General features: G+C 41.3%; 1 protein-coding gene and 1 long non-coding RNA gene across 2 annotated transcripts in view; one reads left to right on the top strand and one right to left on the bottom strand.

The window, feature by feature from the left end:
* Nucleotides 1-9108: 9108 nt before the first annotated feature.
* Nucleotides 9109-17203, bottom strand: LOC128143076 (uncharacterized). Its single transcript, XR_008235599.1, has 4 exons — nucleotides 16686-17203; nucleotides 12374-12434; nucleotides 11053-12202; nucleotides 9109-9924 (listed from the first exon to the last, which is right to left on the bottom strand). It is a non-coding gene; the product is annotated as an uncharacterized LOC128143076 (long non-coding RNA).
* A 174-nt stretch (nucleotides 17204-17377) lies between these two features.
* CNTN1 (contactin 1) overlaps nucleotides 17378-25083 on the top strand; it is a 271066-nt gene continuing 263360 nt past the window's right edge. Inside the window, exon 1 of the mRNA XM_052789887.1 lies at nucleotides 17378-17479. The gene's annotated coding sequence lies outside the window, so the exon portion shown is untranslated. The remainder of the gene's footprint in view (nucleotides 17480-25083) is intronic.

The following is a 25083-nucleotide window of genomic DNA, read 5'->3' as shown; positions in this document are numbered from 1 at the left end:
AGTTCTCCACCACCGGTACTGCTGCCAAAAGCCAGACCAGGAGCAGCCCGGCCCCAGCCAGAAGCGATCTTCAGCATCTGCTTCGGAGGCAGTCCTTGCTTACCCACACGTGAACAACTTGCTCTAACCTAAGGCAGACACTGGGCAGATAAGCAGTGCCTTTTGCACTCCCTTCTGATTTGCACTCTTTTATTTGGCTGGTTTGTATTTCTGCTGCGTTACAGAATATCTCACAGGTATTTGGGTTGTCTACCTTGGAGCACCTGCTTCTTTTTAGAAGACAGTTTAAATCATAGTAAGGGGATACATCGTCATTGTCAGTGTTAACTCCAGAGGGCAATAACTGGGTGGCATTCTGGAATCTGCTTATTTACCCACCCGTGCATTTGCTTTTCGTGTCTATATTGTTTATTTATAATGCAATTTCAGTGACTGCAGTCTGGAACATACCAGTTATCTGGAGGTCACTGGAAAATAAGTAAGTATGCACATAAAATATTGATGAATCATTTTTCCTATGGTATTTAAAATGCTAAGCAGGAAATTAAGAGCTTGATCCAGCAAACTTCACCATGTAGGTATTTCCATTGACCTCATCAGCGATGGCAGGCCTTCGTGTGTGAGGGTCTTTTTAATCTTTGTGCATGACAGTGACATGAAAGTGATTTAGAAATGAATAAATTTCTCTACGAATGTCTGAATTTCAGTGCTTAGCAGTTTACTTTAGGGAAACATAACAGTTTTATTTGTGATGCATTTCAGTGAAGCCACATTCAGTGTATTACTGTTTAAAATAAGCTGTTGATGTTTAGTGAATACAGACATGTAATGGTCAAGTCACAATACAATAGTGTTGCATGCAGTATTTACAAACACTCCACAGTGCAAAAAATGTTTAGTTTTTTTTACAAGGCATAGAAGTTTCCCCCCCCCCCCGCCCCTTGAGCAAGATTATGGGGCTTTACCTTGGAAGATCCATGGATTCAAAATTTCATGGTCAAGAACAGGAAAGTTTTATAGCTGTTACAAAAGGAGTGGAATTAACTAATAACTCTTTCTCCACACAAGTCTTTTTCCACCTCAATACAAGTCCCAAGGAGCTATTTAAAAACATGTTTATAATGAAGCTCTAGGGACTGCTGCATAACTCCCTGTTGTTCAGAGAAAGGTTCTTCTGCCTGATTTTTCAGGCACTGATGTATCTGAATAATATACATTGACTTCTCAGAAATCTTCTTGTGATCCCTAGTTACTCCATCAGCGCATTATTTTGTTCTATATGCAAACTATTTCCTGCAAAACTTGATGGATTTTTTTTTAGAAGGCTTAAAGAAATACAGTACGATACTGCGTGTATTTTCAGGGGTCTCTGGGGCAAACGTCTAGAGGATGGTCTTTGTCCATCTTGATTGGCTTCTGTATTCTGGATCCTCAGGCAATCAAACAACAATTAATCCTCTATGCGGTTGAGAAAACGTTGTCTCTAGTAGCCCCAGAGCTAAGAGTTTTCTTCTGTTTTTCTCCTGCAAGTGGCTGGCTGAGAGTGACTCCAGCACTGTGCAAAGCAATATTGAGAATGGAACTTGGCAATTAAATGCTTCTGCTAACTGGATGCACACACTGTGGCCATTAGCATGGGATCTGATCATCATAGGCAATCCCAGAATAGAACACTATAATAAATACAAAAAGAGAGAAATATGCTGGGGGCAAATGCTGAAGAGGGAGGACGTGAGAAGAGGGAAGAAGGGAGAGGTGGAAGAGCCAGGGATTATGGAACCAGTCAGGATGACTGGCCCTTCAAGGGAGGCACTGGTAAAAACCTGTATATTTGGTAAGATTTTAATTTTATTTTATTTAACACAGTTGTTGAGTCCAGAGGAAAAAAACCCTATCTGATCTTGTAGAGGAAGGCAGGGTTAAAGACGCAAAGACTGAGGCTAAAGAGTGCATTCTGCTCTTTTCTTACTTATAAAACAGTGTTTTACTGCAGATACTGAAATAGGAAAGGCAGCCATTTTCCAGCAAAAAAATCTTAGGGCTAGAAGTGAGGTGAAGTGCTCCTCCCTTTTAAATGATTTTTTTTTAATGATTGAAAATATAATAATCTGATAATGAATACCTAACTCCAGATATAGCATGAACCTGACCTTAACACTTCATCTGGAGGGCCCAAGGGGAAAAAATACTATGCTTTTCAAAATAAGTGGTCATTCTAATTCAACATAAACAGCAGTGCACTGCAGTCATGTACACAGCAGTTTTAATCAATGGACTCTTCAGCTGAAAGATATTGACCCTGATTTTACATATTAATTCTCTAGTTTTAACATAATTTGCATGATCATACTCCTGTCTTATGGAGTCAGTCATTTCAACTTTATTTATAATCTCTACCTCCTAGCTTTATCTGCTGTTAACAGCTGTAGGCATTAATTGAGAGGTGGAGTGAGGTCTACTCTCTCTATTACCTTCTCTTTCAAACAGCTGCTAGTCAGTACTGTTGTGTATCTAATATTGTTATGTGGATACTGTTGGACTCTGAAATCGACACACCAGATAGAATTTATCTTAGAAAATGATTATATTTGCCATGCAGATTTCCCCATCTGAGCTATTCATCTAGTCTGCATCTCGTCAATGGAGAAAAACAAGCACTTCTGTTCATCTCACCCTAATATAGACATCTAAAATAAGTCAAATGAATTGCATCCTAAAATTGCCTAGTTTTCTCTGTTCACCATGAACGGAGATTAGCATGAGTGCTACACTTGTAGGCATTTATATTGTAGACATAGGAAGGTAGGTGAGGTGAATCTGGCCACTGCCGTGGCATTTTCAGCAGTCCTCTCTGGTTTATAATTGACAGGTTATGCTACGGCTAAGCAGGTCCCAGGCAGGGCAATAAATGAAGGCACCACTGCCTGTGTCACAATATCTTCATAGGAAAAGCAGCAGGTGTTCCCATCATCATTCAGTTAATGCACAGTAATACGGGCAAAATAATCTTTTACAGATTTAGAATACAATATTGCTATGGTCTGGATAACCTAAAAAAGGTGCTGAAGTGTCCTGGGTTCAGCTGGGATAGAGTTAATTTTCACAGGAAGGTGGGAGGGAGTACAGCTGACCCAAACTAGCCAAGGGGATAGTCCCTGCCATGTGATGTCATGCCCAGTATATAACTGGGGAGCGGACAGGGGGCTGGGTGGTATTTCAGCAGAGTAGGTGGTGGAGTGTCAGCTTCTGGGTGGTGAGCAATTGCATTATGCAATTTTGTATATTCTTTTATTTGTATTGTTGTTATTTTTGTAACTTCTCTCCTTGTGTTGTCCCATTAAGCTGTCCTTATCTCAACCCATGAGGTTCTACCTTCTATTTTTTTTGTTTTTTCTCCTTTCTGATTCTCCTCCCCATCCCACCGGGGGTGGGGGGGAGAAGTGAATGGGCGGCCTCGTGGTGCTTTGTTGCTGGCTGGGCTGAAACCATGATAGTTCTTTTTGGCACCCAATGTGGAGCATGAAGTGTTGAGATAACGACAGATCTGGCCAGAGCATGTTAAAACAAATTTGTTATACGCATTTCTTACATTAGTTAAATAGATGCTGGTCACAATGTTGGTTCATTTGTTCCCATGGTGGTGTTATGTGAGTTCTTATATGCTCTATGTATTCCCTGTGGTGATGTTTATCACCTCTGGGAGAGGGATCAGGATTATCATTTTGCTATACTGGGTAATGTCGACTTATGAAATTATTACATCACTGGTCATGAGGTTAAGCTGGTATTTGTGTGCAGCATTGATGTCATTCCTGTACCTCGGGCGCCTTCTATCGGAATTTCTTGGTAATCGCACCCAATCTATGGGGAAGTCAGGGGAGATACTTTCTCCTGCTCTTTCACCTCCCCTGTCTCCTTCAGGCTAATTACAACAGCTTTGGAGAATTTTGAATATCCTTGGGATGCGAAAGCCAGCATGCTGTTAGTGCGATGTCTCCTGAATATGTTTCAGGTCTTGTTTAGGGCTACAAAATAGTCTTTTAAAAATACCACCCAGAGATGTGCCCCAAGGCTGGATAGTTGTGAGTGGCATAGCATGGCACATGGGAGAACATGGGCAGGTATCTAGAGAACTTCTCACCTCCGATGGGTTGGAGCTTCACTCCCGAACAACTACAGGACCCTGATAAAAAGTGATAGACTATTTGAAAGCAAAATGCTGTGGCTATTCCAAAGAGGCACAACTCACAGCACTGTGCTGAGCCCTGGCCAGTATCTACCAAACACTGCTCGATATTCTGCAGCACCCTCAGAGGGAAGGGAGGAAAAACAGAGCGACAGGCACTGCGGCTGAACCAGAGAACCACCCTGTGCCAGTATCAGTCTCCCCTATAGAAGAAGAAATACACAAAGAAATCAGTTCACTTAGTGAGGGTGAACTTCACTTAGAAGGCGAACAAGGGTCATCACGAGAACAGGAGAAAGAGGCAGAACCTGAGACAATCACCCGATCTCTATCCCTGAGTGAGTCGCGTGATATGCGAAAGGATTTTGGCCACCATCCAGGCGAGCACATTGTTACCTGGCTGCTCAGATGCTGGGATAATGGGGCCAGTAGTTTGGAATTAGAGGGTAGGGAAGTCAAGCAGCTGGGATCCCTGTCTAGGGAAGGGGACATTGACAAGGTGATTGGGAAAAAGTCTGGGTTAGCCCTGCCTTGGGCAGAGACAAACCCATCTGTGTGTGGGATTGCTTTTGCTCAGTGACCTGGGTGCACTTGGTGGGTGATGCGGAAGGATGGGGAAGTTCAATGTGTGCCTCAAGGAGATTTGATTTTGGGAGAGAATAGCCAGTGAATTAGGCTGTATGATGTTAGTTGTGAAATAACCTGCCACTGTAAGTCATTACATCTATAGTGGCTATATGCCATATCAATGGTATTACAGTAAGAATCACCCAAATGACTGAAGGATGGACTTTGAAACCAAGTGCTGTGGTGATGGTACTTGAACTGGTGCCCAGCAACTTCCTGAAGATCAACTTCTTCAACCCACAGACCGTGGGCATGGGTTGTGCCAAATACACCAGCCACAAGCTCCGGAGGCAGCGTGCAACAATCCAACACCGCACACTACCCTAAAGGACTGTTATGACAGATCAAGCCCCTAAGTCATGGATTAAATAAAATTGATGAACACATTAGAGGGATGGCCCATAGACTAAGGGAATGATATCTGTGTGTGTGTGTGATGTATATATCTCAAAGACAGGGAAAGTGGTGGTAATTAATTGGAAAGTGTAGGACCTGGGCATGGCATAGATGATGTAGAATATAAGGGGTGGATAATGTCCTGGATTCGGCTGGGAGGGGACACCGCCAGCACAGCTGACCTGAACTAGCCAAAGGGATATTCCATACCATGTGATGTCATGCTCAGTATATAACTGGGGAGCGGCCTGGGGGGTTGGGGTGGTATCGCAGCAGGGGAAGTGGTGGAGCATCAGGTTCTGGGTGGTGAGCAATTGTATGGTGCATCACTCGTTTTGTATACTCTTTTACTAGTACTATCGTTATTGTAACTTCTCTCCTTGTATTCTCCCAGTAAACCGTCCTTATCACAACCCACGAGGTTCTACCTTTTTTTTTTTTTTTTTTTCCTTTCTAATTCTCCTCCCCATCCCACTGGAGGGGGCAGGGATGGGGAGAAGCAAGCAAGCGGCCTCGTGGTGCTTTGTTGCCGGCTGGGCTTAAACCACAACATGAAGATATTCAGGACTCAGTTTTGCTATTGCTTGAGGCTTTTGCTACAGGAAAACAGTCCAGTTGAGATTTAGATATCAATAAGATGATCAATCATAGGGCTGAAGGAGCTTTAAAGAGATCACCTAGTACAGCCAAGTTCCTGAGGCAAGATCATCTTCAGTGAGATTATTCTTGCTTTTACAAAGCTCCCAAGTTGGAGACTTCAAACCACTAGTATCTAAGATGATGCTTCCTTGTTGTAATTTATATACAATAATTTATATATATTACTTCTTGTCTTCTCTACTATGGTCTTGAACAACAGATGAACCTCCTTCTGTTCCACCTTTTACTTGATAGACTGCTGTCATGTCACCACCTAGTCCCCTGTTCTCTAGGCTAAACAATCTCATCTTCTCTGATTTTTCCATACGGCACAGTGACTCTTCTCAGCATGTCTCAGTTCTGTCCAACTGCTCCACATCCATTTGCTGTTGCATCCAAAACCGGACACGGTACTGTAATAAGGCCTTGCCAGACCTGAGTAAGGTAGAAGGACTGGCTTGCATGTTCTGCAGCTTCACATTGCTGTTTGTAAGTCCCAGTCTGATGTTTGATTTTCTTGTGCTGATATGATGCTGTTTGCCTGTGCTCAGGAATCATCTTGGATAATCCACAGATCCTTTCCTACAGACCACTACTTTTTTCAGATTGAATCTCCACTTGCCAAGACTCCCCTTTGACCTCAAACCTGTCTTCTGGCAAGCTAGCTACCTTCCATCTAGACCATCTCTGGATTTAGTAAACCACGTAGTCTCTTCTATCGCTCCTCTCAATAAAGCAAATATTAAACAATACCATGCCAGGACAGACCCTTGACAAACATCTCTCAGCGCACCTCTCCATTTTGACTCTGAGTCAGTGCTAATTACCCTGAATATGCTTTTCCAGCTGGTTTTGTAGCCAAGCAATAGCATTTTTATCTAAACCATCTTCCCCAATTTGCTCAGAGTCTGTTATGAGAAACCTTAAAAAATTCCTAGTATTTGACATCTACTGCCATTTATATGTCCACAAGATCTGTTAGGCTATTGTATGAGATCAGATTGCTCTGATACAATTTGGTCTTGACATATCTGCAGAGAAGCAGACAGGTAGGTTAACAAAAGGACATAAGTGCCACCTGACTGTCATTTCAGATATCCAAGACCCATATCCTCCAAACTCGTAACTTCTAATAATCTAAACTCCAGGGCTTTTATGGTTGTGTGTATTTTCCCAAATGCAGTCTGCAGCACAATAACATTTAGCTCTTAAATCCCAGCAGCATTAAGAGTCTAACTGAAGCTATGTGGAAAACAAAGATTTAAAGGGAGAGAAATGAAGAAGAAATTATGTCATTCATCCAGGACAGAGACCTTCAAGTTCTGGCTGCTGTTCAGAACAGTTTCTATATTTTCCATTAGAATGTCACTAGATGAAAAAAACAGATGGATATTAGGCTGAACTTAAATTTCTCTTTCTAAACTACCCTTTTAACAGAGGAATTGTGTGTACTGCAGTGTAATGATGCAGCTTGTTGTGATTAGTCACTAAAATGTTAGGAACCATAGAGGTGTTAATTGTAAACTGTAATTGCTGGGTTTTGTTTCTTGGGGTTTTTTTTGTTTTGTTTTGTTTTTTCCCCCCCTGAGTTATAGCATCTGCTAAACAAAAAAAGCACCAAACCACCAAGAAACAAATACTAACCTCACTGGAGCTGTAATTTCCGACTTCACTTATTTTTATAGCCTTGTTGACATTAAATGAAATGTTATATGGATAATACTGCATTTCTCTTAGAATTTTTTTATTTCTGTTCTGTTTATTTGCTTTAGTCTGTCACAGTTAACTGTTAATCAAGAAGAAAAGCATGCAAGCACCAATGTGTAAGCACAAAATCAGGTAGTGGTGGAGCAAATCTCAAACACTAATTCAGTATGGTTTATGTACCAAGCAGACTGGACCATCTAAAACTAGGCTGTTTCCCCGTGTTTTACTCTATGAAAAATCTCAGGTTTGAATTAGTACTGCACTAATCCTACAGTGCTGGAGATGGGTTTTTCTTGTGGATAAGTTTAACAGGTTATCCTAGGAGCAGTTTATGTTGAATTTGGGACTTCTGTAGGGACATTCCGTCTCATGTGGGTTTTACGATCTTTAATAGAATGCAGCTTTTCCTTAATTCAAGCCATTTACAAAGTATTTCTACTCTGCACTGCCTTCACTAAAGGCGTAAGAATTTAGCTCTGACACTTCAGTACTTCAGATTTGGCCAACAGGTTCAGATCTCTTCAAATGGTCACGTGGACAGTGTGATGGAAACATGTACAGTGTAAGTAAAAAAAGCATTATTTCTATCAAAAAGGATTAAAAAGTTGAGAGGTAGAAAAATAAGGCTGACACTGTCATTCCTAGAGCCCCTGGAAAAATTTACCTTATGGAAAAAAATTCTGCCAGTCTAAAATGACAAATACTGACTTTTACTCTGAATCCTAAAGAGTGGAGTTAAGAAACCACCACACTGAAAACTTGATGTGCCTATAATACATGTTACTTAACTTTGAGATCATTAACCCATGTTACTGATCTTCTAATCAGAAGATGAGACCTGGATAGTTTTTACATCTAGCAAATATGATGGTAGCAGAAAGTAAAGACTTTTAGAAGGAACATGAGACTGTAAGAGATCACATGGATCAGCTCTGCTCCTTCTGAATGGCAGAAAACTAGACAGTTCACATCTACTTTGAAATGGTCCATGTAGCATCCAGCATGCCACTGTATGCAACAAACCACAAAACACTTCCTAATATATACATTCAGTGAACGATAAAAAGATTCAAGCATCATCTACTCTGCAAAAAGAAAGGGGAAGATCAAGAACATGACTAATGCCTAGGCACTTGAAATAGTTGCTGTGGTTGTGTGCATAAATATAGTATTTTTCTGCTTGTTTCTGGAATTAATTGTGCAGTTTTTATAGCTTAAAGTTGCTTGTCATGACATATTCCACTCAGAAAAGAGGGTGTATTTCAGAGAAGGATTAAGTAACACAATCTGTAGAAATATTACAGTATCTGTAATGAATGTATTCTAATACCTTAAAAAGAAATTAAAATCCTTAGTTCCGCAAATACTTAGGGACATATTTAACCTACATCAAATCTTTGTTCCTTTTGAAAAATAAGGAATGTCTTTGATGTTTCATTATATTATACATACACATATGTGTACACATGCATCTTTTATTTTAAAAAGTCACTGTGTTAAGAAAAACTTCTTAGGTATATCTATTTTGAATGTACTGTATGAACCATGTCTTGAAATTATGTGGAAAAGTCTCATGTCCCGAATATGTACAGACTACAAAATTGTAGTCATTATATTTCAAAAGTTGGAATTTTCTGCATAAAAACACAGGACAATATCCTGATCATGGAACCACAGAAGCCATGAGGTTGGAAAGGGTTTCTGGAAGTCACCTGGTCCAACCACCATGCTCAAGCAGGGTCAGCTAGGGAAGGAAGGTTGCTGAGGGACATGTTCTGGCAGTTTTTAAGCATCTCCAAGGCTGGAGCCTCCACAGCCTCTCTGGACAACCTGTCCCAGTGTCTGACCACCCCTACAGTAAAAAAGGTTTTCTAATGCTTAAATGGAATTACTTGTGTTTTAATGTGTGCCAATTGCTTCTCATCCTGTCACTCCGCATCACTGAGAAGAGCCTGGCTCTGTCTTCCTTACTCAGCCCCCATCAGATATTTATACATATTTATAAGACTCACTTGAGCCTTCTTCTCTCCCGGCTAAACCACCCAGCCCTTGGAGCTAAAGAGAGCAAGCCCTCTCTTAGGCCAGCTGCTTTGGTCCCTTAGTCATCTTTGTGGTCCTTCACTAGACTTGCTCCAGTATGTCCATGTCTCTCTTGCACTGGGGAGCCCAGAGTTGGACCCAGCACTCCCGATGTGTCTCACCGGTGCTGAGGAGAAGGGGCAGGATCACCTCCCTCACCCTGCTGGCAAAGTTCTTCCTAACACAGCCCCGTGTGCTGCTGGCCGCCTTTGCCGCAAGGGTGCACGGCTGGCTGCTGACAGTTGTGTCCACTTTCCTGGTGGAAATCCTGACAGCTCCATCTTCTGCCGCTGGAAATGGGGAAAATATTTTAACACATCTCCTACCATTAAAACATTTGAAACTTGAAAATCTGGAACACGTTATGCAAAATACACCGCAATAATTATGACTGTAGGTTTGTGAAGAACTTTCACATAATCAAAGGTCTAAGAATGTTGTTTTTTCAGTATCTTTCTCATTGGTAATCTCTTCTAATCCACAGCTAACATTCATTAAAATAAATTTGGTGAAATTAATTGTAAAATGTGTTAAAAATATTACTTTAAAAAGTATAAACCTTTTAAAGTATGTATTTTGTTACATCTCCCTTTCTTTATTTCTTTACTTCTGTATCCTTTTAGAAGGAAAACACCTTGCTTGAAAAAGCATGAGTGAAAAAACTATAATCTTTTGAAGTGGAAGTTCCTGGTCTTTGTAGTTTAAAGATTAGCCTTTTATTAGATGATCTTGACTGCTGAGCAACCAATTTGTGTCAGTCCCATGAGAATTCTTTAAATTAAGTTTAGCTGTACATTGCTGAGAAGATTAAAGACTTTTTGGAGCTCTAAAAGAAACGACTGTGTTGGATGAAAATTGGATGAAAAGGACATAGTCCTTTTCATTATTTTCCTCCTGATGAAAACTGTTCTAAATTCATTTGTACATACAGGCATGCACACTTGTATGTATCTATATCTATACCTATCTATATGTCTGTATCTGTATCTACCTATATGCACATGTAGTCAAGGCAAGGTTAACAAACAGATTTCAGATATGGGGGTGTGGGGGTTTTAGCCTTGTCATTAGCACTAGTAGGTATGTGACAAATTCCCGTGTCACTTACATCATAGCTGTAGACCTCGAGCATGCTTTGGAGCATGTATGTTGCTCGCAAAAAAGCTCACCATGGCATTCACACAATGTACCACCTTATCAGGACAGAAGGAAAGAAAAACTGTACTAGATGTAGTACAACTGATGAGCCTGATACAGCTGAGGTTAGGCCACCTAAGACAGGATATTAAGAAAACAAATATACAGAGAGAATGTGATGCTTAAGCAGGGTTGTTCTGTTCATGAACTAAGAATTAAAACTAAGTGATGATGATGGTAGTCTTTGGGGATGTATTTTGATGCTGTTCCAAATTCCTCACCATGAGTACATAATTTTGATACGCCTCATCTCCTGTACCGATGATTGTCAGGCAAATGTGTTAGGGTTGTGTTGGCAAGCAGTAAACTTGGCCTTGCCTTTACCAGCAAGCTGATATTGTGGTGGTTTTAACAAGTGTGAATGGCGAGATCTTCTCACAGCGGCTTTGCAAGCACTGCAGCACTCCAGCCTCGACACAGACATGTCAATAAACCCCAGCTGAAGACAACCCCGGTAACAAGGAAACCACCCATTACTGACCTTGATGGCAACTAACAGCACAGATAAGAGTAGCCATACAATTTTTAGCACTAATCTCTTTCTCCCATTTCCTCCCACAATCAGACAGGGGCTGTATCAGCTTCTGCACCTTGTCCTGTCAGGCTGATTTCAGATAAGATTTAGGAAGCAATAGAGGATAAATCCCACATTGCTAATATGTGATGACTAGCAGGCTAGTGGCTGTAAAAATAAATGTGCTAGAAGTCCAAGGCATCTGTCACACCTTGGTGGAAAGTATTCAATAGTTAATGCTAAGTACCTAATACCCAAATACCTACTGTGACTGAGACTTCCATCAGAAATGCTCATTGTAAAAGAGCTTCTGAAAATATCATCAAAGAATAGTTCAATAATCTTCAGAAATCTGGAGCATATTGTAGCCTCTACAGATATGTTGAACCCTACTGCACAGCAATTCTTCTCCTTTGAAGTAAATTAATACCTTCCTTTTGTATCTGATCTTTTATTTAAAAAAGGAAATAAAAAGTGACATACAAATATGCATTATATATTTCCCTCTGAAAATGATGCTGAAAGAACAGCAAAATCCAAAGGCCAAAGGAAAGATTATCTGTGCACTATTACTGAGGTTTGAATGAAGTGATTTTCTTTGAAATCTGTGCATTTTCTTGTGAAAGCCTTACGCTGCATGATTTCACATAGCACAAAATGCTTAAAACAAGTTAGCAAGATAGGAGAACTAAGCTCCATATCTTTCACAGACTATGCGTTACTGTGCAAGCCACTTCAGTAATTTTTTTTTTTTCTCCAAAGACAGCAGACACAGTGTTCTTTATCCTCCATTCAACCAGCTTGAAGTGCCAGCCTCAGGCCTGATTTGGGGGAATCTTTTCTATCTTCACACTTTCCTGTAAAGATATGGAAAATGTTTAGCATTTTTGAAAAAACAGGCTATTAATATTTTGAGTTGGACATCTAGTTGCTGAGATATTTGCAATTTATTTAGATACAAAATGACATGTGGAAATTCCTATCTCAGTTGCATATACTGAAACGAAGAGACTATAATCTTTTCCTACCTGTGTTTTTGGAAGAAGAGTTTCAAAGCCAGGAACCTTGGAGAACCCCTTGGGAACTGCACTGATCAGCACAATGAAAAAAGAATGTGAGTTTTTATTTAGCACCACGTAAATTACACCTGAATCGATTGATTGGTAAGAATATAAAGAAATATTGCAGAGATGCTATATCATACATATTCACCCTTGTATACTGAATGAGACAGGAATTAGTAGAAAAAAACACTGAGCTCATGTAAAGGTTCACATAATGCAGAGGAGTAGGGTGACAAAACTAAGGTAACACAATAATTCTTAAATTTAAAGACTTGCAGCTGCAGTAAGTACTAGTATCTTTTTTGCATAGTGCTTATGCAGATTTTCATATATACTTAAGGAAAACTGAAACATCTTCCCAATGTGTAGAACTGTCAGTAAACTGAGGAATTTTGTGTTGACAACATGATTGTCTCTCACTTGGGCCAAATGGGTAACTGTGGGCATCGAGAGGAATTATCCCGTGTGAGAAACAGCCAATATAGGACCACACAATTAGCTTTCTAAAAATGTTTTTTATTTTGGTTTTCTCCTTTGTTTTGCTATGGGAAGGCTGTGGCTACGTGAATTTAAGCACCTATATGCATCTGGCTATAGGCATCCACGGAATATGGACTGGACTGGAGAGAGATTGTATTTTTGACTCAGGAGAGTTGACTCTGGGCAACTTCTGCTTCTCTGAAGTGACATTCGAGTCACCTGTCTTGTGGTACAAACCTGATATCCTGCTAATAGAGAAAATAATTTCATGGGTAAGTCAAAGATTTTAATTTGTGGGACTAGATTCACGGGAAAGTTGAGATCTGCTTACTGAGAGGAACAGCTGTTTTTATATTCACCCAACCCATGATGTGATGTGACTGCTTCTTAAACAAACTCCTGCGTAACTTAGAGTAACCTCATGTCCAAAGTTACAAGCTCTGGACCGGTATCTAGAGCTCACAGTACCAGTCAGTGATCAACAGAGTGTAAACATACTCTCACGTCATCCTCTTAATTTCTCTCCTGCTCTGGTTCTTTGTCAGGTATGAATATTTTTGTTAGTACAGAAAAATCTGTCTGAGCTCCAAGCTACCTTTTTTTTGCCAGATCTCAAGTTCCTACTCCCTCCTGTGGAAGAGTATTCCCATTAAAAGAATGGTTAGAAAAGTTGTTTCTCATTAAAAGTACCCAATTTTGTCCTTTTGCATCCTCAGAAATGTCTGAATAATTTTCCAGAAATATTTGAGTCATGAAAGAGATCAAGCATAGGAAGTAATAGCCTCAATAGTTAAATCACAAGCTACTGAAAACAGACTTGAAAGATACAGAAGCTAATTTCAACCTTAAGCTTTGCCGTATGCTCCATTTTAAGTTCTACAATTAAAATTACCTTTCTGACATGTTTCATTCACTTTGGAGAGTTTGGAATTCAGCAAAAGTAGTGTTCAGCTCAGTGGTGTCTGACTCTAAAACTTTTACTTTCATTTGAAAATTTTTAATAACATGGGAAAAGTTTTGCATCATTTGGGAGCAATGAAAGGGAACTTCCATGCATTAGCTTTATGGATGATAGGCTTGGATATAGTCAGAGTTCAAATTATCTCTGCAAATATACATCTGGAATTCAAATAACCATGGATTTTTAAATGGATTGTTAGCACTGTTAGCCTTCTTACAGCAGCATAAGCTGCAGCAAGACTTTTCAAAGAGAGAGTACTCTTAAGCTACTTTAATGCATTGCCCTCGACCAGGTAAGACTCCACAGCAACAGAGTTGAGGAGCAAATTAATTGTTTCTTTTCTTGTAAAATTTGCAGTTGGAACATGATTTTCGTTCTTTGCTTTTAGTAGTATTCCAAGGCAGCACTGGAGTATGGAGTAACATATGGCCATTTCTGTATGTTTACAAGAAAAGCCATTTTTCAAATAAACAGCCATTAGCAAAACAGTAGGGGCTTCTAATCTTATTAATCCTCTAAAAGATTGCTGAGACTGGCTAGGGGTATATAAAGCTCATGCTGGCCCGTGACTCCATTTTATTATAATAACAAAAAGCTGTTGTCCCTGCTTCATATTCCACCCCCCCCCTCCCGCCCTTTCCTCCCAGACTGGATGCTATGAGTGTTTGTTGTAGGAAATATGAAGCGAGGTCAGCGGCTGCTGTTCCTCCACAAGTGCTGCAGGCTGCAGCTACGCCTCTTTCATCCTTATGGTTGGATCCTAAATGACTTGTGCGCGAGCAAATTCCTCACAGGAATCAAGTACCCAGGGATGTAGGTATGTGTATGAGCTATAGACAAACTGATTGTAGGAAGAGAGTGTTATGGAATACTGGGCAGCTGATGATTACAAATGCACAGGGTGCTGAATGCACTCTGTTTCTGCTTTTTGCACGTTTTCTGTTCCTGTTCTGCTTTGCTGAGTCCCTGGCTCTAGCGAAGGATGTTTGAATCAAGCAAAGGGAGAGACAGGGATGTTCTGTGCAGTGCAGAGACACCCACTGGTATATTTAAGCAAAAAATTACCCTGCCTCAAAATGTGTATGACAGCCATCTTAACTTCTGGCAATGAAATAAAAACCTGAAATTACTGCATGTTAGGGAATAACATCCTTCACAGAGTATTCTAAATGTTAAATACACTGTGGCAGTATATAGCTGCCTGTGCTCCTATAGGGGACACGCCAAGCAGCCTAGCACTCCCTTCAGCAAATCATCCTAAAATAGACTTCTGTGTTTTAGTGCTTCTAGCTGCAAAATGCAGCCTGAGGCAGTTTTGGAACTGAATGTCATTCAGAGCAGTCCTAAGACTGCTCTAAGCCTTGCCAGGGGCTGAAACGGGTTTATGGTCCTCACTGTGAGAAAGCAGTTAAGGTGTCTAAAAACTGCAGTTCAGATGAAGCCTGTGCCAAGAATTTCTAAGCTCACCAATGTTTTAAATGCCTTCTGTTCCGTTACTATATACTGTTTGCCAATATGTAGAATCTAACCTGTTTACCCTAATATGCTCTGCTATTCAGCCTTCATTTCCCAATTTTTCTGCACCTTTGGTACTACCACCCAGTTTTCTCCCTGGCATGCAGCTTCCATCCCTGTTGCTTTGAGAGCACACCCACGGTGACAGCTCTTCTCTTCTACATGTTTGTGTATGCATACAATGCTCAGTATTGGATTAAGACACAGGAATTAAAGACCCAAGCCTAAATCTCCAACTCTGGAATGATTAAATGAGAATCTGTCAGGGTTTTTTTTTTTTTATGAACTTTTTTATCCTTGAACAACAAGCTTCTGACCTATATGGTTGAGGGAGCATGACCTCACTGTAACTGACGTAATGGTATCCACTACAATCTGCAGACTGTAAAGCCATTAGGTCAGTGGTATGTTGTATTTTAGAGAAGCAAGTTCAAATCCTCAGACATGAAGAACTACCTGAGATGATGGCTACAGGTGAAGCAGTCCTGACATTTCCTCCTGCGCCTCCTTACCTCAAGTTGCTGTAAAAATGTACTCCAGATGCCTCTCTGCTGCAGAAAACACATTTCTCATAAGGGGAAATGCATGCACTTTGGTGTTACTTCCCACAGAAAGGATTGATCATGGAGCAACAAGGGGCCTCCGGCTGTCAGGCTCAGGGCCTTGGACTAGCTGAAGTTTTCTACTCTCTGATCCTTATTGTTGTGCAGGTGGCATAACCTAGTCAAGTGTTATTTGTGCTCTGCCAGCTGACTGTGTTTTATCTGTCACTCTCTGTAAATATAAAGTGTCACAGTTTCAGCCGCTGCTCCTCCCAAAAGTTGTTTCATATACAGTGGGAACTCATGTCTCATAGTTTTGCAGGTTGCATGTTCCATCCCTCATGAGTCCTTCCTGCAGCAGTCATCTCAAATTTGGCAGCTCATGACTCCTCAGCGGATTGTACCTCCACTCTGGCCCCCTTTGCCCTCCTCCAGGCAGGTATGCAGCAAGCCCCATACTTATTTTGGGACAGCGCACCTTCCTGCCCGTGCATTCGCACAATCCTTTTGTCTTTTTTTCCCTCTGGGAGTTTTGATTTCTGCAGCAATTTACAAAGTGGAAAATACCACAGGACTTGGGCTGAAGGGAGAGGTGGAGGCTTTAAGAATAAGTATCTAGCCTTTGTGGTAATGAAGAAGAATTAAGAAATACGATCCTGCATATAAGATGCAAAGTCCAGAAAATAAATTGAGGCTTAAGAAAAAAATCCCGTCCTTTCAAAATTAGTCTCCTAACTTGGGAGGGGGGTATTAATTGAAAGTTTGAAGCTGGCGTTACCGGGCATGTCTCTCGAGGATCCCAAGCATCACGCCTCTTGCCCAGCTGCACCCCTGAGGTCTGCCTCGTCTCCCGCCTCTTTTTCCGCTACCAGTGCAGGGCGCGGCCCGGGTACGGGCAGCAGCTTCGTTTGGGCTTCACCCTCCCTTTGGGCATGTGCAGAGCGGACGGCTGTGCCTGCCAGAGCGTGTGAGCGGGGTGTGCGTGTGGGAGAGAGATGGCCTGCGTGAGAGCCGACGGCCTGTGTCGCACATGCTCACTGGACAGCGCGGAGAGCCGTTCCACCTGCAGTCCCGCGTCGCAGCCAGCGTGACAGGCGTGGATGGAGGGACGCTGAAAACCCTCCGCGTCCCCGGCACCGCTCACCCTCGCCCCTCCTGCTCTGACGGAGCGGCCCTCCCGCCGCCTCTCAGCCCGCTCCCCTACACCCACCCGCCGAGACGGCGCACCCACCGCAGCCAGGGCTGCCGGCGGGTACGCCCCTTCGCCCCTCACCTCCTGCCCGCGGCTCTCCTCACCCTGCCTTCACCACACTCCTCCCCTCGGCTCCCCTCCACACTCTCCCCTCACCTCTTCCCGCTCGCCCCTCACCTCTCCCCTCACCGCCCTCCCTCCCGCGCGCGCGCGCGCGCACACGAGTGACATCACCCCTGTCCAATCAGCCGCCGCCGCGCCCCGGCGGGCGGGCGGCTGTCAGGCGAGGCGAGCCGAGCCGAGCCGTGCCGTGCCAGGTGCGCGCGGCTGAGGTGGGACGCCGCGGGGTGACAGCCCGGCTGGGCGGCAGCACCGCACAGGTAGGGGCTCGGCTCGGCTCGCTTCGGTGTGTCCCGTCCCGTCGTCCCCACCCCGCTTCAGAGACGCGAGCAAGAGTCCCCGCGGCGCTGCCTCCTGTGAGGGGAGAGGGCAGCCCCCCGGCAGCGGGTGGTCGCGGAGTGGGGTGCTGGGGGGGAGGCACCGCCGCGGGTGGGTTTGCGCCGGCGGGGAGTCAACTTTCCCGGTGCGGCCGGGGGAGCTGTGGGGGTGGTGGGAGGGCGGCCGCGGTCCCTTCACCCCGCAGTTGGGCGGCGGGAGAGCCCCCAGCTTCCCCCGCGGACGGTACCGTCAGCCCGGGCCTGGGCGGTGGGGCCCGCTCCTGTGAGGCGGCCGGGGTGACGGCGGCCCTCACACGCTGCGGGAAGCGGGGAGGAGGTGGCGGCGGCGGCGAGCCGCCCCCTGCCAGGGCACCTGGCCGCTGGGGACGGGATTACTCGGCCTCCCCGGGCTGCCGAAAGTGGGACGCCTTCCCTGGGTAAATCCTCTGGCGAATGCTGTTCCCCTCGCCATCGCGGGCTTCGCGGGGAGGGCGGCGGGGGAGGCGCGAGCTGCCGTGCACATCCGCGCTGCGCCTGCCGCTCGGCTGGCTGGAGGGGCCGGGGGAGGGTGCCGCAGGGGAAAAAAACCCTAATTCTGGGTTTCGTCTCTGCTTCTTACCGGCGCACGTATGGATTTTGGCAGCTTGTGGAAGAAGGTGTCCGTACTGTGTTGTGGTAGCGCATCCTTTCAGCACCGCTGTTGCTGCGCGGGTTGTCTTCCCGAGCCGTCTGCACGCCCAGGGGCGGCCTTGCTCCGTCTCGTTCACTTGTTTAGTGTTTTAGATGTATTTAATGGTGATCAGCTAAAAATGGATTTTTTTTTTTCATTGCACCTTCTTGCAGTAAAAAACAGTAGCGTTTCACTTTGTTTCCCCCTTGCAAAATGCTAATTATCGATCTTCCCTGTGTCACTTTTCCGTAAACGGCAGTAATTCACACCGACGGTAGTAACACCTGCTGGTGAGAACAGAAATACCGCTTGCGGACGTTGCCATTGCTGAGCTCTGCTAAAAGTCACCTGAAGGGGCTGAGCGTGCCCGTGGTGCTGTGCCTGAGCTGCAGACTGAGTGAGGGGCTCTTTAGGAATTCCATCTGCTCTATGAAGCGCTATTTAATTCTGCTTATAAAACCTACCGGAGATTATCTACGTGGTTAATCAACTATACTCCATTTAGTAATGAATGTAAACTATGACCCGTGAGTTAAGAATGTTTTCAGTGGTTATTATATTAAAGCCCATAAAAAAAATATTTAAAGGGTTCTTTAAGGTTTTAAAAATAAACCATTATGTAATTACTGGTGTGTACAACTTAGACAAAAAATTGCCTAAAAACGCAGCCACCTGTTCAGAGGTGGCTGTATCAAAGGCGGTGTTAACAAACATGCTTTACTTAATATCAGTCTTTTGTATAAAATTACTTGTAAACCAGTAAAAATAATGAACACAGGACTTGAAATTGCATAAGAGCAGGGGAAAGCTTTCTGGAATAACCTGAAGTTACAAAAATTCTCCATTTTTCTCTCCTGCCAGTGGTAACTTTTAAATGTCTTTCTTGCAGGGCAAATATTGTACAAATCCCTGTGAAAGGATGATCTTCGGTCCGTGTTGTATAAATAGTAGTAATCGACCAAAATTTCTTTAATAAGAACTTCCCAGGAGCCTGTTGGGAATATGGAGCTTTTGTTTGTTTGCTTACCTCTGAATGTGTATTACCAGCACTAGTTGCTTAGTTTTTGTGTTTAGTGGTAGTCGACGTTGCATCAGGGTGTACCTTATCCATCCCTAAATTTTGCAAAAAGTAAAAATAAGAAGCTAAGCAAAAAGCTTCTGTCCTTGTCCGTGTTTGTATTATCTGCAATGTTGTTCTAGACCAAGAAGAGATTTCCAGTTTTACTTCTAACAGACACCAAAAAGTAATGCAACCTCAACACAGCTGCATGATAATGCAAGAACTTATTTGATTTCATAGAATCTTAAATCAGGTATCTTAAACACCTGTAAAGGAAATCCCACATTATGAAGGTTATGGAACAAAGAGCTTGTAAGTGCCTTTTTGCGCGTGTCTTTCTGATACGGTCTTATCTACATTATCACACACTATTATTTTTTTTCTACAGGAACCCTGTCTCATTCAGTGCATGGGCTGGATGGAGCTCACTTATTCAGTATTTTGCTTTTGTTTATCATTCTCATTGATCACTATGTGAGCCCATGATTTATTTACTCCACGTTACTCAACTCTGCTTTGAAGACAGAACTGATAACATCTGTATGGGCTTTGCTAAAGTGCTTATCATTATGTGATCAGAATGCCTCACAAATAATTATTAGTTTATCAGACACTACCTGAGATGAGACAAGACTTTTACAGATGGTGAACAGAGGCACAGAGAGGGTTTGGTGAAAAGTATTCACTCATTTTTGGTGTCCAATTTGAAATTTCTATGATTTTTGTAAATATGTTTGCTCCAGTTACAACTGCCACTGCTTTTAGTAACAGTCTTGAGTGCAGTTTGTAGTGCATTTACACAGGTGCTTCTAATAGTGGAAAAGTAGTGAAAGACTGGAGTCCTTTCTGTTGTAGGCTTTAGAGAGAATGTGTCATGGTGGATGAGGGCTCTTTTGCCAGTCCTCTGCAAGCATGGTCCTTTTCACTTCATCCTTTATACATGTCTCCTAATGACAGTCTCCTTATCCTCCTGTAGCCAGTCTCAGCCTTCATTTTTTAGGTATTGCTGGTCTTGACCATTCAAAATTTGTCTTCAGTTTCTTTTCTCAGCCAGTCCTGTCCTTGCTTTTTGCCTGTCAGCATTCCTTCAATTTACTTTTCTTTATTCCCTAGAGCTTCCTCTTCTTGATTTGCTACACAGTCCAGTCTAGTCTCCTTCCCTTCTCAGTTTCCAGTCACTTTTTCTGTGCTTTTACCAGGCATTGGTCTCAATTTTTACTCCTCTTCATAGACCATAAGATGGCTTTTGTTCTTCTGCACTGAAACAGCACAGTACTTTCTTCTAAGAAGTTGGTTAGTTTTTGGTACATTTTTAGAGATACAGGAAAGAGCGTAGCATTAACTCAAAGCTTGCCTACGTTGATGGCTTCAAAACATAGTCACTAAATTAGTTTTTTGAAGTAAAAGACACTTTTGCTGAAAGGAAGAGGAAAAAAATGGACGATGTGTTTTTCCTCCATAGTTCCTTTTAAAAATTGAACTCTTGAATGAATTTTTCAATGAGGTATGTAAGTATGTGTTTCTGTATGTGCATTGGCAGAAAGCAAGGACAGACAGGACACTTACTTTGCCAAAGTTGTAAGTAGTAATAAACATTAGAAATGCTGAACAACTTAAATAGTCCTAATTACAAAGAGACATCAGCAATTCTGGCTGGAGCATATATTGTATTTTTGCTTAACCCTGCTAAGTTGTGGGGGTTTCTGGGCTGGCAAATAAAATAACTGATGATTTGGGGTTGGTTTGTGTTTGTTTGTTTTTTCATTTTATGTTAAGGTTTTGTAACAGCTACTTTAGATAAATATTTACAAAAAGAAGATGTAAGCCTCTCACTGAATTGATACCTGAATAAAACTGACTGGTGCAGTTACCACTGCACCATAGGTTTTTGTTTACATAAGGTAGTCCTTTTGATGTGATAAAAATACTATTTGCAATAACTTAGTATCTCTCATGTCTGAAATGGGGGGCATGGATGAGTTATAGTTTGCACCACAGACTGAATATTATAATTAATGTGAGACAGTATGTAAAAACATTATTGTATCTGTGGAATCTTCTTAAGAGCTCATACGAGCAGTGCAGTGTTGGAATGAAGAATTATACGTATTTGACAAGTTCTTTGCTTGTATTTATATAATGCTTTTATAATTGACACATACTAGTCAGATTATGTGTTGTTCCCATGCAAAGGAGTTAGCTTGTAGCACAGAGGTCATGATTTAGTCATGAGATGGGTGTTCTTTTTATGGCTTTGTTGGAAACATTCTGCTTTACCATAGACAATTCCATTTTCTCCAGTTTAGCAAAATGTTTGAACACAAGAGTAACTCGTGATCTGCTGTTGATTCCTGGTCAAACCAGTACTCAAAGTTGTTAGGCATGTACTTGAATTTACTGCTGTATTAGTTTCTGCATTAAATTGTTTTTCTTATCCATAAAATTTGAGTAATGCACTTCAGCTTCACAACTGCTAAATTTAATTTATTTGTAAAAATCAAGGAAAGGTGTTGTTATATTAAGTCAAGCATTGGAACAGATTACTCAGAGGGGTTGTGCAGTTTCCCTCCTTTGAGTTTTCAAGACTCAGATGGGTAAAGCCCCCAGCAACCTGATCTGTCTTAGCTGGTCTGGCTTTGAGCAGGAGGTTGGGCTAGAAACCTCCTGCTGTCCCTTACAACGTGAATTATCCTGTGATGTTATCCGTTTTTTCTCTATAAGGGGGAAACATCAATATACAGTCTGAACAGTACTTTCTGAAAGGGAAAGAATACCTGTGCCAACGGGCAAAATGTCTGAAATATTTAATATTACAGATTGAATCCCCTTTTTAGTTTTCATTGGTAATTGTATTTAAATGCACTGCTAGATTTACTGTGTGCATTAGGTAGGCTTAATATTATATTATAGGTCTGTTTTATGGGAGACAATAACAGAATTCAGTAGCTTGGTCAGTTAACATTGGTATGTTGTAATGAGCTGTAGCACTTAGGTAATGATGCCTCTTCAGTTTCATTGGAAGAAAGGCTCCCTTTTATTAATACAGCTGTTTTATGTTATGAAACGTATATTTTTCAAACAAAATCTCACACAATCTGAATGTATATATTTAAAACAAACACTGGATGTAGGTAAGTGGAACAGGCTGTTAATGTTGTCTTAATGTTGTACCTAGTTAAGGTGCTAATCCTTCTGGGAATGATCAGTGCTTGCTGAATGAGGGAGATAAATTGGTGCCCTGTCTCAAGCAGGATGGGACAACAGAAGAGTGACTGGTTCTAACACATCAGCTGCAGCGAGATGGGGAATTTAGGATTTACTACAGCTGGGAAAGAAGTCCATGTCATTTTAAACTTATGTGTTCTGTAAATGCACTGATTTTTTGGAGTGCCTGCTTATAATTCAAGTAATATATGATGCAGTGATGAATACATCATTTTTTTGGAAAGCTGCCTTGTTTTTATGAAAATCATAAATTCACCTTTCACATACAGTTTTTTGTTTTTTACAATGTCTGTTCTTCAGGCTTTTCATGTTCAAGCCTAATCACAGCTTAGGAGGAATAAAATAATTTATTTTGTTTCTTGTGTGAGAAAAGAGAAGCAGCCTTATACCCTAAAGATTTCTTAATGAAGACTTCCTTCTAGATAACCAGATTTCCAACTAGTACGCTTTCTCTGAAACTTGAAACAAAGCTGACTTTGTTTTGATAGAGGCAGTCAGTTGTCTTGCCAACTACTCACCAGTAAGACCTAAAATAAAGTTGAAAAGAAATTAAATGTATCAATATGTTGAAGATCAAACCTGTACTTTCCTTTACCAACCATTCTTAGTGAACTCCTAAAAGTGCATAGTAGGATAACTTATCTGTTGATGAGGCTTGCTGTTTCTAGAAGGTAGAAGACTCAGTGCTGTTGCTAGTAGTGCTTTTAGCTGAAGTATTGCATTTTTCCACTATGAACATTTTTGAGCAAAGCAAAAAGAAAATAATGATTAAGATAAATGAGAAAGAACAGCTAGAAATATGTATTTTTGTTGTTGTTGTTTTCTGTATTTTTTCTTGTGAAGAATAAGGCCATCACTCTTTTGTACTATTGCCAGAAGCCCAGCTCCCCTTTCATCAGCTGTCTACAGTTTAGTTCTTTTATAAAAATGAACTTTGGAATATTGAACAGTTTCCACTTCAGATTTTCATTATAAAGGAGCTCCAAGGGACACCAGCTGCTGTTGAAATAGATCTTGGGAAGCCAGGCATTCTGAAATGCCTTTTCCCTTTTCTTGCCACTCCTTTTTCCCCTTCTTGCCACTTCCTGAACTCTCTTCACTCTTGATTTTTATTATACCTTTTCCCTCTGACTTTTCCTGGCCCTGTAATTTTCCACAATTTTTAAACATGCTAATCTTTTGAAAAAGTATCTAATTCTGCCACTTACACTAGGTGTAGCAATGACATCCCTGGAAAAGGCACAATCAGGCCATCACAATGGTAAAATTAGTCTGTAGCTTGACTGTAATAGGTTGGTTTTGAAAGCTACAAACTAAAGACGGATTAATGTGAAAGTTCAGCATTATCTGAGCTTAAAAAATTATGTATGAATTTCTTTTGATTGCTTTTATGTCTTTCTTGACTCTTTATGTAACACGTAAGAACTGTGCCGGCTATTGCAAAAAAACCCACTAAAGAATAACCAGTGGAATAGTGCTAATGCTGACTTCTAAAGAACTGGGGTGATAGCTCAGTTATACTTTGTTGTTTAAACATCTTACATTTCAGATTTGCATTAGGTCTTGTCAGATGGGTACTTTGTGATATGTGTGGTTTGGATTTTTTTTGATGGTTTTTTTTGTTTGTTTGTTTGTTGGGTTTTTAAGTCAGTGTAGGAGAAAAGGCTTGTCCTCAGAGTTATGGAGGAAATGCTGAATAAGATCCTCAGTTCTGTGGTTCATCATCATAGTTCATTACCTCTTTCTTTTCTTGATGTTGATCTTCCCCATTGAAAAGTAGATTTTTGCAAAATTTACTGATGCATTAACTGAAAAATTACAGTATATGGTAATTCCTATCACAAGCAATTTAATTAAAAATTTTTGTCTTTTTATAAACAGTTTATTTGTGTAAGCATAGTGTTAGCAGTTTAGATGAGGAATTAGTTTCCTTTTAAGTAACTGGTATTTACAAAATAAGAATCTGGAAAGCATTGACAAAACCTAATTAAAATTATAAAAAAATTGCATAATGGAAAAAATATATAACTGTCTCATCTGACACATTAATCTGGACTCATCCAGTGACCATTACATTAATGTATATTTGTATACATACACAAACATATCTATATGCATGGTCTTCCCCCCCCCCATGCACTTCTATTTGTCTGAAGATAGTGGATTGAAGAAGAAAGTTATGTCTAATAAATACCCCAAAAATAACAAAAGGAAAGAGGAGATAATCTCAAGTAGGATGATTTTTAATAAATGAGTTTAGAAGTTACTAATTGCATTATTAAAATGTCAGTGTAAACAGTACTTTGAGGTACTTGCGTTATATTAATGAGATTAACAGGAAAAATAAAATATACTTACTTGGTAATGGATGCTTTTTGTTCTTCTGGGGACCTTCTGCCAATATGTGCAAAAAATGAGTCATTACTTGAGGGATTTTCTTGAACTGAAGTATTTCTCTGTTTCTTCTTGGAAAAATCATATTGAATATGAATCGGGAGCAAACCCAGTGTAAACTCTTCCTCTGGGATAATGGAGTGGATAATTGTTCTAAAAATATTAAATAGCTTTTTGTTTTTAATGTGATGGTGATCT

The sequence above is a fragment of the Harpia harpyja genome, chromosome 6, assembly GCF_026419915.1.
Source record: "Harpia harpyja isolate bHarHar1 chromosome 6, bHarHar1 primary haplotype, whole genome shotgun sequence".
In the NCBI taxonomy this organism is placed as follows: domain Eukaryota; kingdom Metazoa; phylum Chordata; class Aves; order Accipitriformes; family Accipitridae; genus Harpia; species Harpia harpyja.
This window is presented reverse-complemented; position numbering and strand designations above follow the sequence as displayed.